Here is a 14,807-nt window from a genome sequence, read left to right on the forward strand (position 1 = left end):
GTAAGTAGTGCCTGTCAACCTCATGCCACCATTTGCAGTAAGTAGTGCCTTTCAATTTCAAGCCAAAGCACCCAAGCCACCATTTGCAGTAAGTAGTGCCTTTCAACTTCAAGCCAAAGCTCCCAAGCCACCACTTGCAGTAAGTAGTGCCTTTCAACTTCAAGCCACAATTTGCAGTAATAGTGCCTATTCTACTTCAAGCCATAGCTCCCAAGCCACCACTTGCAGTAAGTAGTGCCTTTCAACTTCAAGCCACAAATTGCAGTAAGTAGTGTCTTTCAACTTCAAGCCAATGCACCCACGCCCCCATTTGCAGGAAGTAATGCATTTTAACTTCAAGCCATTGCACCCAAGCCACCATTTGCAGTAATAGTGCCTTTCAACTTCAAGCCAAAGCAACCAAGCCACCATTCGCAGTAATAGTGCCTTTCAACTTCAAGCCAAAGCTCCCAAGCCTCGATTTGCAGTAAGTAGTGCCTTTCAACCTCATGCCACCATTTGCAGTAAGTGGTGTCTTTCAACTTCAAGCCACACCCAAGTCATCATTTGCAGTAAGTGGTGTCTTTCAACTTCAAGCCACACCCAAGCCACCATTTGCAGTAAGTAGTGCCTTTCAACTTCAAGCCAAAGCAACCAAGCCACCATTTGCAGTAATAGTGCCTTTCCACTTCAAACCAAAGCTCCCAAGCCACCATTTGCAGTACGTAGTGCTTTCAACTTCAAGCCAAAACACCCAAGCCACCATTTGCAGTAAGTAGTGTCTTTCAACATCATGCCACCATTTGCAGTAAGTAGTGCCTTTCAACTTCAAGCCACAATTTGCAGTAAGTAGTGCCTTTCAACGTCAGGCCAATGCACCCACACACCCCATTTGCAGTAAGTAGTGCCTTTCAACTTCAAGCCACACCCAAGCCACCATTTGCAGTAAGTAGTGCCTTTCAACTTCAAGCCAAAGCAACCAATCCACCATTTGCAGTAAGTAGTGCCTTTCAACTTCATGCCACCATTTGCAGTAAGTGGTGTATTTCAACTTCAAGCCACACCCAAGCTATCATTTGCAGTAAGTGGTGTCTTTCAACTTCAAGCCACACCCAAGCCATCATTTGCAGTAAGTAGTGCCTTTCAACTTCAAGCCACACCCAAGCCATCATTTGCAGTAAGTAGTGCCTTTCAACTTCAAAGCTCCCAAGCCACCATTTGCAGTAAGTGGTGTCTTTCAACTTCAAGCCACACCCAAGCCACCATTTGCAGTAAGTAGGGCCTTTCAACTTCAAGCCAATGCACCCACGCCCCCATTTGCAGTAAGTAATGCATTTTAACCTCAAGCCATTGCACCCAAGGCACCATCTGCAGTAATTGGTGCCTTTCAACTTCAAGCCACACCCAAGCCACCATTTGCAGTAATAGTGCCTTTCAACTTCAAGCCAAAGCAACCAAGCCACCATTTGCTGTAAATAGTGCCTTTCAATTTCAAGACACACCCAAGCCAAGCCAACCGGGCGGGGCGGACTTTCTGGTGCGCTAGTATGAATAATTTTAGAACCAATAGACATTTTTTTTGCAAGCTTTAGAACCAATAGACATTTTTTTGCAAGCATTTTAGAACCAATAGACATTTTTTTGCAAGCATTAGAACCAATGTCATTTTTTTGCAAGCTTTAGATCCAATAGACATTTTTTGCAAGCTTTAGAACCAATAGACATTTTTTTGCAACCTTTAGAACCAATAGACATTTTTTTGCAAACTTTAGAACCAATAGACATTTTTTTGCAAGCTTTAGAACCAATAGACATTTTTTTTTGCAAGCTTTAGAACCAATAGACATTTTTTTTGCAAGCTTTTGAACCAATAGACATTTTTTTTGCCAGCTTTAGAACCAATAGACATATTTTTGCCAGCTTTGGAACCAATAGACATATTTTTGCCAGCTTTGGAACCAATAGACATATTTTTGCAAGCTTAGAACCAATAGAGACATTTGTTGCAAGCTTTAGAACCAATAGACATTTTTTTGCCAGCTTTAGAATCAATAGACATTTTTTTACAAGCTTTAGAACCAATAGACATTTTTTTTGCAAGCTTTAGAACCAATAGAGACACATTTTGCAAGCTTTAGAACCAATAGACATTTTTTGCAAGCTTTAGAACCACTAAGGACACTTACATTTGAGTAGACATGTGTTCAGTGTTATTCACAGCTCAGAGAAACGTGACCCTCTGCCTTCCTCCATCTTGAAGAGTGAGTGAGGCACACCACTTCCTGGTTTTATAGTCCCTCCCCCCTGCCGCCAGCGGGGGCAGCAGAGAGAATGGGGAATTTTGTAAAAACATTAATATATCTGTCATTTTTAATCGACGGGAAAAATCCTCGGCTCACATGTGGCGGAGGGGGGCTCTGAGCAAGGTGGCCAAAAATGACGGCCGTAGGTGGCGGCGTTCTCTCGGAAATCGCAGCACAGATGGCCAAAATCGGTCAAGAACAGACTTTTAGTAATATAGATATACACACATAAATTAAAAAAAATATATATATATATATATCAAAGTCTAAAAGCCAAAGATCAGATTGATCATATTTCCTTTGCAGACTGTGAGGTATAACAAAGATGGAAGGTCAAAATAAGTTCCAATTTTATAGAGGGTTTGAATCAATTAATAAGAGAAGATGGTATCAAAAAAATAAGCTAAATTCAAGTTGATATTTATTTTAAATAGAAAGAGTAACAAAGCAAGCTTTCAATGAATTGATATTAAAAATTGATTCGATTTTACTCGTATTTATAACCAATTCAACTTGAATTTAAATACTATTTCTCAACTGAATTTTATTTAATAAGATGTTAGGAGCATGGAACGCTGAAATGGATGGGAAGGGAATAGAGACCAGATTTTGTTTAGTTTAGAGATACAGCGCGGAAACATGTCCTTCAGCCCACCGGGTCCATGCCGACCAGCGATTCCTGCTGGACAATTTTTTTTTACATTTACTAAGCCAATTAACCTACAAACTTGCATGTCTTTGGAGTGTGTGAGGAAACCGAAGATCTCAGAGAAAATCCATGAAGGTCACGGGGAGAATGTAAAACTCTGTATAGACAGCACCCGTAGCCGGGATCGAACCCGGGTCTCCAGCTCTGTGTTTGCTGTAAGGCAGCAACTCTACCGCTGCGCCACTGTAACCACCTGATGGTGTTGCAGTAAGATGGGCTAGGGTACCATAAGGTCCTGGTTCTCCAACTGACTTCATCCATTTCACTGCTAACTTCCATCCGGCACTCAAATACACCTGAACCATTTCCAACATTTCTCTACCATTTCTTGACCTCACTTTCTCCATCGCTGGTGATAGACAAATGTAATCGAATAGCACTTAAACAAAATACTTTCACTGTATCCCGATGCACATGACAATGATAACACTAATTGAAAAAAATTGAATTGGTGTTTTCAAAAAAGCATGAGAAGGAATGAGAAACAAAATTAAAAACTACACTGTCCATTGGCAAACAGACACAGGATTGCAGGACACCACAGTGAGCAAAATATTTTCTTGATGTATGAAGCTGTGAAATTGATTGTACAAATTTGAATTCCCAAATTGGGATTCCCCCACTAGGAGGCCTTATTGAGTAATTGTGTGGTGAGGTCTGTAGGTAGTCCTCACAGGTAGTTTTTAATCTATTGCCTGCTATACATTCCCAATGGGAAAAGCTCCCAGATGGCAGTACAAATTCATAACATCAATATTTTTAATATTGATCACTCAATTGTGCAAAACGTACAGCAATAGTATCTGCCTGAATCAAAAGGTTCAGGATTGAATCACTCAAGGCTATTCCTGGGAAGACATAACTGGCGATTTTGCCTTACTTTGGGCTTCATACCCAGTGGGAACAATTATATCTCCTCAGTGACATTTCTATCGTCGTCTCGTTGTAGGACATTGATCATTCTTTTTTATTCTGGATTTTAATTCACGTATTGTTTTTTTAAATATATAATTTATGATGCTTTCATAAGTGATATACTAAGATTTTTATGTATTTTATGATGTTTTTATATGCAATGTATTTTAATGTAATTTTGTCCCTTTTCTGGACCTTGAGTGAAATAAAGTTTATTCATTATTATTATTATCATTATTATTATTATTATTATTATCATCATCGTATGGATTTTGGGAATCCCTCCAGCATAAAGAACTAAACGACCTATCCATAGCTGTACATGTGTGGGAGGAGATTGGGCAATCTACTTACTTCACGCTATTCTCCAAGGAGATACTGTGACATAGCATTATAATCAGCAATAATAGAATTGTCAGAACTGCGCACATAATTTTAGCTGACACTTCAGGACAGTACTCAGAGAGTGCTGCATTATTACAGGTGTCATCTTCCAAATTAAAATATAAAAGCAAGGGTCTTTTTGGCACTTCAAATAGACATTGCATGCCTGATAGCACTTCTTTGAAGAATAAGATCTCCTGACCAATATTACACAGCTTACACAAATAATATCAGCTGTTATTTCATTGATTATTGCACCATGTGCGACTTTGCTTTTGGGAAATTGGTTGACAGGTTTCTTCACAAGATACCAATGCAACACTTCAAGTGTAATTATCGGCCATCAAATGCTTTGCGATATCCTGTAACTGTGAAAAACGTTATGCAAGGGTGAGTTCTTCACCTTAATAGATATGTCATTATGGAACTTCTGATAAGGTCAGGATATGAAAACCATGATTATGATCGCAAAGAATGCAGGGCACTCCGTGTTAAGGAAAGAAAGATACAGCTGTATCAGTTACCTCATCTCTTTTATGTGTCAAAATAAACTACCGTCTACTTTCACAACAGAGAGGCTGCATTTCACGAGAAAAATATTAAATGGGAATCTAACAAATAGCATAAGGAGCATTAGTTATACTGATGTGTAGGAAGGAACTACAGATGTTGATTGAAACCAAAGACAGACACAAAAAGCCAGAGTAACTTAGTGGATCAGACAGCATCTCTGGAGAGATGGATTCTGTGGTCTCTGGAGTCTGAATAAAGGTCTAGACGTCACCTATTCCTTTGAGTCTTAAGAAGGGTCTCGACCCGAAACGTCATCTATTCCTTTTCTCCAGAGATGCTGTTTGACCCGCTGAGTTACTGCAGCTTTGTGTGTCTATCTATTAGTTATACTGATTCTAATATTATCCAGAATCGGACATTGGGCCTCTGCATGGAACACAGAGGAGAACTGTCTGCTGTGCTGCACAAGAATGTTATCTGTATAGGTGCTGGCAACCTCAGTCAGGTCAAAAATCACCAACTTATAGTTTGCATTTAAGACCAACTAATAATTAAACTTTTGCAATCCATGGGTGTGCACTATTTCTGTGCAGGTTAATGGCTGGTGATAAGTGGGAGTTACCATTAAATATGCATGTGCATTAAATATCTCAGTAACATATATGCAATTTTGTTAACACAAAGAACTGCAGATAGCAGTAAAATGGAGATACAAGGAACTTGACCTGCTGATGACTCCAGTACTTTGTGTTCTAGGCAATTTTGAAATCAGCTTCAGATGGGGAATAGTATCCATTTTCAATTTGACCCATGATCTTTGTAGTCTGATAACTCTAGAGTTGATTACGGACAAAGAATGAGTGATAAAGTTGTAGAGTCTGCACAGAAACGGGAACTTAGGCCCAACTCTTCCATACCAGCCAGGATGCTCCATCTAAGCTAGCACTATTTGCCCAGGTTTGGCTCATAGGCCTCTAATTTTTTTCTATTCATATATCTGACCAAGTATCTTTTAAATTCTGCTATAGTACCTGCCTCGAACATCTCCTCTGGCAGTCCTAGTATAATTTGTCTGTTCTTATATTTTATGTCCAATCCAATAAAATAAACCATCCTGTTAGTCTTTCTTTTTAACCGTATTTGAAGAAATATGAACATCCAACCAAAGAAAATATTAAGGAGTTTGGCATATTTCCATTCCTTCCTTTCAAACCTTTCAGAATCTTCCCCGCTATTATAATTGTCTTATTTTGCCCAAAGGCATTACCTCATATTTCTCCAAAATTAATTTTATTTGGCACTTTTTGCCCAGTTTATCAATCCATCAATGTTCTCCTGCCTTTTATGCTTTTCTTATCTCTCCCAAGAATGCAGCCAAATGTTTTACCAAGTGTCAAACTCCTTGCATTTAGGTCAAAATCATCACTAGATGCCACCAACAGCAAGGGACTGTTATAGTCTTGTGATAACAATCTTGCAATCACAAAACAAAAATCACCAATTATCTTTCTCTTTCTGCCATTGAACTGATTTTGGATATAATTTTTGCAGTCCCATTGAGCTCTAACCTTTACACACTTTGGATTAATTAAACAATTTGCCCACGATGGGTCAAACTAACTGCCCTGCAATTGCTGAGTTTATCACTTCCTCCATTTCAAACGTTGCAACATACCCTGTATATGGACAAGATGGCACAGGACATAATGGAGGCAGGTACAATAACAACATTTAAAAACAATTTGGATAGGGACATGGATAGGAATGGTTTAGAGAGAAATGGGACAAATGCAGGTGAATGTGACTAGTTCAGATAGACAAATTGGTTGGAATGAACGGTGTGATGATGGATCTGCTCCTGTGCTTTGACTATATAAGACGCGCTCGTGACTATATAACGCGTGCATGTTCAGCAACTATAGAATCCACTGTAACCGGCGTTCTCTTGCATTTTCCCTCCAACATGGTGCTTTGGTTTTGGCTTTGACTGTATCCCCAAGGGAACCCTCTACACCATCAGCAATAAAGGCCGAATCTGATCAGGGAGAAAGATATCCTGAAGGGTTTCCTGAAACAGTTGCCTGCTCCTTTATGGTCCACCTTGCTGACACCCAATACTTCTCTACCTCTTAATTTGACCACCTCCTGAACCATGCTATCCACTCAACACTCAGCCTCACAGATGGAGGAAGGTGAAGATACCTATTGTTCAAGATTCAAATCCTGCAGCTTGAGCTTCTCCTGTTGACTGTATTTCCTGCATTCCCGGTTCTGCCAGAGTTTGCTGGCATTCCCACCTGATGCAGGATGTATAGTCGATGGGTGTAAGGCACCCTGACTCTTTTGATGTGATTAGCTCACTTTAACAAAATACTTACAATACTCCTTATTGAATTTCTTACTCATTTACCAATCCTAATTTAACTTTATAAACATTTCTTTGGTCATTGATCAAGCCAAATGCTCAATCACAGGGTGAAAAAAATATAGTATTAAGAAAATACGCACCAATCAGTTATCTATTATAGATCATGGTGTATAGAACAGTACAGCATAAGAATAGGCTGTTTGGCCCACAATGTCTGTGCCGAACACGATTGCAAGACCAAATGCTATCTGCCTGCATATGATCCATATCCCTCTATCCACTGCATATTCATCTGCTCATCCAAAACTCTCTTAAATGCCACTATCATATCTATAGAGCAATCATGTTTATTGCTATCATCCTCCTGAGTCTTTGGGCTATATTCTGTTAATCTATGTGTTCAAAAGGGAACTGCAGATGCTGGAATATCGAAGGTACACAAAATTGCTGGGGAAACTCAGCGGGTGCAGCAGCATCTATGGAGCGAAGGAAATAGGCGAGGTTTCGGGCCGAAACCCTTCTTCAGACCAGCCGGCAGGGCGGGCGGATGGGAGGGTGGGAGGGTGGGAGGAGACAGCTAGAGGGTTAAGGAAGGGGAGGAGACAGCAAGGGCTAGCCAAATTGGGAGAATTCAATGTTAATGCCATAAGGACGCAAGGTCCCCAGACGGAATATGAGGTGCTGTTCCTCCAATTTCCGCTGTTGCTCACTCTGGCAATGGAGGAGACCCAGGACAGAGAGGTCGGATTGGGAATGGGAGGGGGAGTTGAAGTGCTGAGCCACCGGGAGGTCAGGTAGGCTATTGCGGACTGAGCGGAGGTGTTCGGCAAAACGATCGCCCACCATAGATGAGGCTCACACCAGGGTCTCATCCATGCCCCGTAACACTGCTCTCTCTCCCCATCCCCGCACACGCAACAAGGGCAGAGTCCCTCTGGTCCTCACCTTTCACCCCACCAGCCGGCAAATACAACACATAATCCTCCGCCATTTCCGCCACCTCCAACGTGACCCCACCACTCGCCACATCTTCCCATCTCCCCCCATGTCTGCCTTCCGCAAAGACCGCTCCCTCCGCAACTCCCTCGTCAATTCTTCCCTTCCCTCCCGCACCACCCCCTCCCCGGGCACTTTCCGTTGCAACCGCAAGAAATGCAACACCTGTCCCTTCACCTCCCCCCTCGACTCCATTCAAGGTCCCAAGCAGTCGTTCCAGGTGCGACAAAGGTTCACCTGTATCTCCTCCAACCTCATCTACTGCATCCGCTGCTCTAGATGTCAGCTGATTTACATCGGTGAGACCAAGCGTAGGTTGGGCGATCGTTTCGCCGAACACCTCCGCTCAGTCCGCAATAACCTACCTGACCTCCCGGTGGCTCAGCACTTCAACTCCCCCTCCCATTCCCAATCCGACCTCTCTGTCCTGGGTCTCCTCCATTGCCAGAGTGAGCAACAGCGGAAATTGGAGGAACAGCACCTCATATTCCATCTGGGGACCTTGCGTCCTTATGGCATTAACATTGAATTCTCCCAATTTTGCTAGCCCTTGCTGTCTCCTCCCCTTCCTTAACCCTCTAGCTGTCTCCTCCCACCCTCCCATCCGCCCGCCCTCGGGCTCCTCCTCCTCCTCCCCTTTTCCTTCTTTCTTTCCCCCCCCCCCCACCCCCCATCAGTCTGAAGAAGGGTTTCGGCCCGAAACGTCGCCTATTTCCTTCGCTCCATAGATGCTGCTGCACCCGCTGAGTTTTCCCAGCAATTTTGTGTACATTCTGTTAATCTACCTTGCCTGGATATTTGATCTCCAATCTTTGTCCTTCTCCTTCTGTGCATCTGAATCCAAGTGCTTTATCACCCTAGTCACAGTCCTTGGTCTACCATCATTGTGGTCGTTGCTCTTTATGATGTGGGAGGGAACCGGAGAACCCAGAGGAAACCCGTGCGGTAATTGGGAGAATGTGCAAACTCCACACAGCACCCGAGGTCAGGATTGAACCCAGGTCTATGGTGTCGTGATGCACCAGCTCTACCAGTCGCACCGCTGTGATCTTAGAGTAGTCTAGGTAGCTACATATAGATAGTACACACTGCAGCTATACTTTACTGTTGGAAAATGTTTTAAGGTTATTGCATATCTATATTACTAAAAGTCTGTTCTTGACCGGTTTTGGCCATCTGTGCTGCGATTTCCGAGAGAACCACAGTTTTTGGCCACCTCGCTCAGAGCCCCCCTCCGCCGCATGTGTGCTGAGGAATTTTCCCGTCGATGAAAAATGACAGAGATATTAATGTTTTTACAAAATCCCCCATTCTCTCTGCTGCCCCTGCTGGAGGGAGGGGGAGGGACTATAAAACCAGGAAGTGGTGTGCCTCAATCAATCTCTGCAAGTGGTGTGCCTCAATCAGAGCTCTGAATGACACTGAACAAATGTCTCCACAGCTGTGAGTACCCATAATGTGGTTTGAAAATGAAAATATGGTTAGTTTGAGGGGAAACAAGCACTGCCTGCAAATGGTTGTTTGTGGGGGTTTGGGTAGAAGTAAAAAGTCTCTCTCTCTCTCCCTCTCCCTCTCCCTCTCCCTCTCCCTCTCCCTCTCCCTCTCCCTCTCCCTCTCCCTCTCCCTCTCCCTCTCCCTCTCCCTCTCCCTCTCCCTCTCCCTCTCCCTCTCCCTCTCCCTCTCCCTCTCCCTCTCCTCTCCTCTCTCTCTCTCTCATCTCTCTCTCTCTCTCTCTCTCTCCCCCTCTCCCCCTCTCCCCCTCTCCCCTCTCCCCCTCTCCCCCTCTCCCCATCTCCCCATCTCCCCATCTCCCCCTCTCCCCCTCCCCCCCTCTCCCCCTCTCCCCCTCTCCCCCTCTCCCCTCTCCCCCTCTCCCCCTCTCCCCCTCTCCCCCTCTCCCCCTCTCCCCCTCTCTCTCCCCCTCTCCCCTCTCCTCTCCTCCTCTCCCCTCTCCTCCCCTCTCCTCTCCTCCCTCTCTCTCTCCCCCCTCCACCCTCCCCCTCACCCCCCTCTCAGCACCCTATCTATCTCCCCCTCACTCTCACCCTCTCTCTCTCCCTCCCCTCCTCCCCCATCTTCCCCATCACCCACCCTCCCTCTTCTCCTCCTGCTCCCCCCCCATCCCTCTTGCCCCTCTCTGTGTCTCTGTCTCTCTCTCTGTCTCTGCCCCTTCTCTCTCTGCCCTCACTCTCTAACCCCAATCAGTGGATAGGGTGGTTATGGGGTAAAAGGAGCAAATTAATAATATTAATATAATATCAAGGGGGGTAATTAGTGTGAGTGCGGGGGGGGGGATAGTTAGTGTGTTTGACACTGCATGCCGTCCCCCCCCCCCCCACAACCGCACGTTGGGGGAACAGACCCAACGGGTCTGCACTTGTTCTAGTATGTATATATACACTAGAATAAGTGGGACCCATTGGGTCCCTGTTACACAGGAGGCTTGGTCCCCAAATGTGATATTCCACACTCACCCAAAGCCCCCAACTGCACAGGCACAGCTCATTTCCCCCCATCCCTAGCACTCTTTCTCCCTCCTCTTCACCCTCCCTCTTCTTTTCCCTCTCCTCCTACCCTCCCCCAATCCCTCCCTCACCTCTCCTTTTCCCTAACCTCAGTCACATCCTCCATCCCTCCATAACTACTCTCCCTTCCCTACACCCCTCCATCCCTCTATCCACTCTCCTCCCCCACAATCCCTCCTCTCCTCCCCAGGATCTCAAGGTTGCCGCTCCTCTCCCTTCTTGCATGCCCCGGAGGACCATCAGCTGTCGGCACCATTAGAGCCAGGCCTCGGATCCTCTGTGTGGCCCAGAAGCACCAGCAGCAACTACCGCTCCAGCGTGTGGGCGGCGGGGGGGGGGGGGGGGGGTGGGGGTGGGGGGGGGGGGGGGGAGGTTGTGGGGGGGGGGGTGGGAGGTTGTGGGGGGGGGGTGGATAACTCAGAGAAAAGACGGGGGAAGAGCAATGGGGGAGAGAGGGGTATCACGGGGGAGGGGGGCAAGAGCCAGCGAGGGGGACCAGAGGGGAAGGGGCTGGAGCTGCGGGGCATTGTGATGGTGGTGTGTTTTGGACTCACAGCGGGCACTGTTGCTCTGTTCTGCCGGAATCAGTCTCTCCGCTTTCCGTTGGCCGACAACTCCGACTCCGTGCTGGGCCGTGCCGGGCCAGGCCAGTTCCGGTCCCTCCGAAAATTGTTTCCGGTTGGAGACCTCCGCTGGCCATCCTCAGCTCCAATAAAGACACGATGGCGCAGGAAGGGACGGACCATCCCGGGGAGTGACCGGAGAAGGGACCAATGCACGTGGTGCTGACAAGCAGGAGAGGAGTTCGATCTGCGCATGTGCGCTTTTTACAATTTTTAAACCTCGCTAACTTTTACAATATACCACCGATCGGAACAAAATGTGTTGCACTCATAGCACAGGAGAACGGTGAGTGAGCTGACAAAAAGTCATAGCACTGTCCCATACCGTTTTTGCGCAAATAGAAAAAACGCACAAACTGTAAGAGCACAAGATCAGTTTTAGTTATGTATAGATATAGATACACACACATCTATTTTCAGGACTCACTTCCTTCTTAATATTTACTGTGCAACTAATCATATGCAATGAACAGGTCAATGTTACCAAGAGTGGAATTAACAGTATGTTCTAATAAATGTGAGATTCTAGTTGCATTATCCATTGCTTGTGATATGCAATGATTAAACTCATAGACCATTTTGCAGCATTAATGGTTGAGTTCAGATGATGATAAATTCTGCTCAGTAAACATTGCATGAAAAAGATTTATTAACAATTGCAGAGGCAGGTCCCCTTTCTGTTCCAAGTCATTTGGCCCAATATTTATGCATTAAGCTGTCCTTTTGAGGCTGGTTTTAGGAGTTCATAAGGGACAGCCATTTCTTGCAGCATGGTTGGAAGCGAACACGAAGCCAGTCAGACTTTTAAAGCTATATGTCAGTTACAGATTGATGAGAGGTTTCAGTGGAAGAGGCACCTTCAGGCAATGTATTAGCTTCCAAACCATAAACTCTAAACAAGCTCATTAATAACTGAGCTAGGCTCCCTTCTCCATTAGAGAAAAACATTTAATGCAACCACCCATGCACAACAAGTAATTTCCAGCACAAACAAACCCTCGTGAACAACATTCAAATGCTGGGGAAATTGCTTCTATTCATGGCTTCTCACGAATAGGTAGTGATCTTCCGAGAGGTTGGTACTTTTCCAATGAAAATAAACAAAAGAAAAAGTATTGTTTCAACTTGGATCACTCGACCCAAAATACAAAAGCCTTGATGTTTCATCTTGTTGACAAAGTTTTGCTTTTATCTTACCCACTAAGACATATTTATGGCTTACGTCATGTTGTTTTCATAGTCCATGTCATACGCCATGCGTTGTCCAATGTCTGATCTACTTAGAATATTCATCCTCCTCTCCCAGGTCAATATTTCCATCTTTGAGTCGAAGATAGACACAAAATGCTGGACTCATTGGGCCAGGCAGCATCTCTGGATAGAAGGAATGGACGATGTTTTGAGTTGAGACCCTTCATCAGACTGCAGTTGGCTTCTTCAGACTGAAGAAGGGTCTCGACCTGAAACGTCACCCATTCCTTCAATCCAGATATCTTGCGTGTCCTGCTGAGTTAGCATTTTGTGTCAATCTTTGGTTTAAACCAGCATCTGCAGTTCCTTCATACAACATGTCCATGAGCCTATCTCAAAGCCTCTTAAATGTCACAAACATTTCAGCCTCCACCACCACCCTTGTCAGCATGTTCCAGACACTGACCACTCATCTCAGAGCTGGAATGAAACCCTTGGTACTCTTAAAAAAGAAGAAAATAGTGTGTCAATGAGTGATCTGATGGAATAAGTACTTGAAGTATGTATAGCAATGTAAACCGAATGAAGCAACTCTCGACTTTAGGCAGGGAGGGGGGTGGAGAGTGAGAAGGAACATTTTACATTTATCTTGTTGGGCATAGCTTTCAAGTGTGAAGGACTATGTTGAAAGGAGATGAAGGGGCAAGTTTTTTCAATAGCGGGTGGCAAGTACCTGGAATGCACTGTCAGAGGTGGTGGTTGACACAAATGCATTAGTGGCCATTGGGTAGACATATGGATATACAAGGAATGGAGAGAGGTACAGATAAACGAGCGATACTCTTGCCATTATGTTGGGCACAGGTATTGTGGGCAGAAGGGCCTGTTCTTGTGTCCTACTGTTCTATGTTCTATGTTGTAATTCTTACCTAGGAGCCATTAAATTTACTTTAAGTTTTGCCTAGAACCATTCAACATGATCATTTCCCTTCTGCAAACATGGTTCACTGTGTTAAAGCTTCATGGCTCATTTGTGATGCAAAGCTCAAAGTGTTTCTGTGCTCTCAGAGGTTTATCTGTGGGGTGTGATATTTTGCAGGACATGGATGATTTAATTTTTGTGAAATCAGTCATCTGATTTTTGTCTGAGAATAATCAGGAACATTAACCGAAGCATAATTAAGCCGTCTTGAATGCTTTCTGAAATTTCAAGTCACACACATTAATGATTCTGCACGCTGTCTTCAATTAAATGTTTTCGGTTGAAGTAAATTGTGGTGTTTACGGTAAGACACTACGACTTTTGCACGTACATGGTCTTTGCCCCTGTGTACTCAAGGGACTGCAGCCATCTGGTGAAAGTAATGAGAAAGTTGTTCCTTGTAAACAAACATTTGCTGGCTACTCGATATACGGATTCAGTGCAGGCTGCTCTTGTATTGGCAGGTGTATCCTACAGCAGATAAGCATCATGCTAAGGTAACAGGCCCAGCTGCAGGGAAACTATCCTGAGTCTAACTGTGGTGCGGAGGTCATCGAGCGACAGATGCCACAGATGTGTGACTGATCCTCTGCTGAAATGGAGTTCATTACTGTTCCCCTCATACATGTCCACCTATGTGTGGCTGGAATCGTAAGTGTACAGCCCAGGTTGCAGAAGTCATCAGAATCCCTCTAGTTCCCGGCATTGTCCTCTTTGGACCTTAAATCTATTTGACCGCTCCAATTTAAACAGAACAAGGTCCTCAGATAAGAAGTTCCACCCTCGACAAGTAGTCGGGTTTGAACAGCAGCAGAACAGAACAAATATAATTTGAATAATTCATGAAGAGAATTGAAGAAAATAAAACTGCTTGGGAAAAAGAATATGTGTCGGAAGGAACTGCAGATACTCATTTTTTCCACATCTCTCTCTATACCACCATCTATTTATCTTGTTTCCCTTTCCCTTGACTCTCAGTCTGAAGAAGGGTCTCAACCCGAAACATCACCTATTGCTTTTCTCCAGAAATACTGTCTGACCCAGCTGTTTGTGTCTATTTTGGGGAAAAATGATACATAGATGTGCAGTGTGATTTGAAAATCACCCAAACTATTAACCAAATGTCCCTTTACCAAGGGCTCAGCAAGCCAAACCGGCTGACTATTGATGCACACATTTTAAATGGTCAGATTCAGTTTTTCTTAACATCATTTCCTGGAAGCAGGTGATGCTTTTATGGCCAACATTTATTGCCCTTCTTTAATTGCCTTGGAATGAATCTCTTGCCAGCCAATTCAGAAGGCAATTAGGAGTCAATC

This window comes from Amblyraja radiata, chromosome 33, assembly GCF_010909765.2.
Source record: "Amblyraja radiata isolate CabotCenter1 chromosome 33, sAmbRad1.1.pri, whole genome shotgun sequence".
Lineage (NCBI taxonomy): Eukaryota > Metazoa > Chordata > Chondrichthyes > Rajiformes > Rajidae > Amblyraja > Amblyraja radiata.